This window comes from Sesamum indicum, linkage group LG13 (assembly GCF_000512975.1).
Source record: "Sesamum indicum cultivar Zhongzhi No. 13 linkage group LG13, S_indicum_v1.0, whole genome shotgun sequence".
In the NCBI taxonomy this organism is placed as follows: domain Eukaryota; kingdom Viridiplantae; phylum Streptophyta; class Magnoliopsida; order Lamiales; family Pedaliaceae; genus Sesamum; species Sesamum indicum.
The window spans coordinates 2,244,523-2,248,590 of NC_026157.1; positions in this window are offsets into that span (position 1 = coordinate 2,244,523).

Here is a 4,068-nt window from a genome sequence, read left to right on the forward strand (position 1 = left end):
TTTTGATGTTTGTGTGTCCGTGGGTTGTGGGTGTGAGTGTGTGTGTGTGTGTGTGGGTGTGAGTGTGTGTGGGTGTGTGTTTGTGTGTGAGTGTGGGGGGGTGTGTGTGTTGTGTGTGTGTGTGGGTGTGAGTGTGTGTGTGGTGTGTGTGTGATTGTGTGTGCGGGGTGTGTGGGTATGTGTGTTTGTGTGTCACGATAGAACATGTTTTACTTACATTTTGAACATAGAAGAAGTGAGGTGTTGCTTTTATCTTCTGCGCCAACGAATGTCATCTGCGTCTTGTTATTTTGTCATTCTCGTTCAATTTCTAATTCTTCATTTCTATCTTTATCAACCCTTTTTCTCGTGCATGATGTCCCCATAGTTTCGCAACATTTTATGCTCATTACGGGTATTGTTTGTCTTTGTGGTATTTATGTCCTTTGTAATATTTTTGTGTATTTGCATAGATGTGTATTCTCATTTTTGTTTTCCTAATATGAAAGAGTATTTATTCAAATGAAGAGCAATAACAAGACAGAAAAGAGTGCATTGTCCCTTTTCTTTTTTTCTTTCAATGTATCTCGTTAGCAAGAGTGGTCTTGGATTGATTTGTTTTTATAGAGGGGATATAGTGAGAGAAAATGAGTAGAGGATTGATAAAATCTGATAAATGCCTTTAGTGGTTATGATCTGCTACCCAATTCTAGAATTGGTTGCCAGCGAACACTACAAAATGTTGTGGTTTTTCATAAGTAATCAAAATTCATTAAAAGTTTTTATGCTAACTTTGTTAAAGATTGAGGCGTCCTGTGTAATTTATGTTTCTTGTCGTTTGGGCTTTTGCTGAAATGCCTTAGTAAATAAAAAGCTAATCCAGTGCTAATTGCTTTCTGTTAACCATCCCATGTATTCATAGCATTTTGGATTTTGGTTTACTTTATGATCTGATGTTTCTTTTAAGCAGTATGGGCACTTGGATTACCTTGAAAATACTTTTCTATTTCTTTTTTGTTTTTCTTTTTAAAAAATTGATGGCACTTTTCTGAATTAGGTAAATTGCAAGTATAAATTGCAGGAATTGAAGCGCATGCGAAGAAAGAGGAAGAATAGGAAGGAGAAGAGGATAGGAGGAGTCACCATCATTTTGATGATGATTCTGCTGCTCTGCGGCATAAAAGAGTAGGAAGGTATATTCAGACTCTGATTCCAACGTCAGTGCTTCAGATGGTTCGCAAGCGGGTAGGGGCAAGAAGCGGTCTGAGAAGAAGAGTAGGGAACATCGCTATGGAGATGACTAGCTTCTACAGTGGATGATATGTCATGTGCTTTTAAGGTTCCTGTAAACTGCTGCTAAGTGTGCCCTATTCAATCTTTAATCTGGTGGTTGATGAGCTTTTTGATGAAAACCACTTTAGCTTAGTGGACAATGCATTAGTTTGGTGCATTTGTTGTTTTTCAGTTTGATGTAATGTATCATTTTAATTGCTTTGTTATTCTATTTGTAAGAATTCTGATATTTATTGAGTATGCTATGTGTCATTCCAACATGTGATCGTTCCTGTTAATTGAAATACTACAGTAAACTTTGGAATTTTAATTAGTTTAAAGTTGTTTTACTTGTTGGTTGCTAATCGATGCTTTGAGGGAAGCCTGCCTGTGGGCATCAAGAAGAGCTTAACTATTACTGCTCTTTTGAACCCAATGCTATTGTTGCAAGAAAGAAGATTGCAGTATTTCCCAGTGTGTTTTATATATGTAATTGTATTAGGGCAATGATTTTGTCATTAATATTATCCAATTTTTGGATCAACCTCTCTGAAAATCATGATCTGGTATAGCAGGTTTCTATTGAGATCATGATATCAACGAATATATTTTTATATGTTCTAATCAGCTACTGCATTTCTTTTTCAATTTTATAGGCCACAAACTTGAGAAGTTTTGTTGAATGATGCCCCCTCCTTGTTCTGGCTTTGCATTCCCTTGTTTGTGCGATTTTTTCTTTTATGATGTGTGTGTCTGTGTGGTGTGTGGGTGTGAGTGTGTGTGTGTGTGTGTTTGTGTGTGCGTGTGGGGTGTGTGTCACGTTAGAACATATTTTACTTTCATTTTGAACATAGAAGAAGTGTGTTGCTTTTATTTTCTGCGCCAACGAATGTCATCTGCGTCTTGTTACATTTGTCATTCTACTTCAATTTCTATGTCTTCATTTCTATCTTCACCAACCCTTTTTCTCGTGCAGGATGTCACCATAGTTTCGCAATATTTTATGCTCATTACGGGTATTGTTTATCTTTATGGTCTATTTATGTCCTTTGTAATATCTTTGTGTGTTTGCATAGATGTGTATTCTCATTTTTGTTTACGTAATATGAAAGAGTATTTATTCAAATGAAGAGCAAATAACAAGACAGGAAAAAGTGCATTGTTCCTTTTCCTTTTTCCTTTCAATGTATCTCGTTAGCAAGAGTGGTCTTGGATTGATTTACTTTAATAGAGGGGATATAGTGAGAGAAAATGAGTGGAGGATTGATAAAATCTGATAAATGCCTTGAGTGGTTATGATCTGCTATCCAATTCTTGAATTGGTTACTAGCGAACACTACAAAATGTTGTGGTTTTTCATAAGTAATCAAAATTCATTAAAAGTTTTTTTGCTAACTTTGTTAAAGATTGAGGCGTCCTATGTGATTTATGTTTCTTGTCGCTTGGGCTTTTGCTGAAATGCCTTAGTAAATACAAAACTAATCCAGTGCTAATTGCTTTCTGTTAACCATACCATGTATTCATAGCATTTTGGGTTTTGGTTTACTTTATGATTTGATGTTGCTTTTAAGCAGTATGGGCAATTAGATTACCTTGAAGGTACTTTTCTATTTCTTTTTTGTTTTTCTTTTCAAGGAATTGAAAGCACTTTTCTGAATCAGGTAAATTGCAGGTATAAATTGCAGGAATTGAAGCGCAGGCGAAGAAAGAGGAAGAGTAGGAAGGAGAAGAGAAGAGGAGGAGTCACCATCATTTTGATGATGATTCTGCTGCTCTGTGGCATAAAAGGAGGAGCAGGAAGTCATATTCAGACTTTGATTCCGATGTCAGTGCTTCAGATAATTCGCGAGTGGGTAGGGGCAAGAAGCAGTCTGAGAAGAAGAGCAGGAAGGATCGCCATGAAGAGGACTAGCTTCTACAGTGGGTGAATATACCTTCCTGTTCCTCCTTTTGTTCCGCAGATCAGCAGAATCATCAGTAGAATCATCATCTGAATGATGGTGACTCCTCCTCCTCTTCTTCTTCCTACTCTTCCTCTTTCTTCACATGTGCTTCAATTCCTGCAATTAACATGATTCAGAAAAGTGCCTTCAATTTCTTAAAAAGAAAAACAAAAAAAAAATAAAAAAGTACCTTCAAGGAAATCCAACTATCCATACTGCTCAAGAGAAACATGAGATCATAAAGTAAACCAAAATCCAAAATGTTATGAATACATGGGATGGTTAACAGAAAGCAATTAACACTCGGTTAGCTTTGCATTTACTAAGGCATTTCAATAAAAGCTCAAGCGACAAGAAACATAAATCATACAAGACGCCTCAACCTTTAACAAAGTTAGCATAAAAACTTATAATGGATTTTGATTACTTCATGAAACTTGCCTCTCTTCCCAAATGTTAAAGCTAGTGTCTCCTTCCAGTAAAGGAATCATTCACTTTCTGAAGATGACAAAATGCATAAAACCCCCCTGTGTTTTAAAAAGTCTACAAAAAAAATCATCTTCTTATGAGAATAGGCTAAAAGTCCTCCTGTATTTTGTAAAACTCAGCTCAATCGTCCCCTCTCCATTAAATCCAACTAACGGTGCTAATTTTTTAAAAAATGACCGTCATACCGTTACTTATTATATATTATTTCTTATATTAATGACCGTTGGATCTTTTTTTATCAAATACTGATTGTTAGATCTAATCAATTAATCTTAACCATTAGATTTTAAAAAAATAAAAGGTCTAGATTCAACAAATTATTTAACTTATATTATATATAAATAATTTAAAATTTTTAAAATATATTATTATTATATTATATATT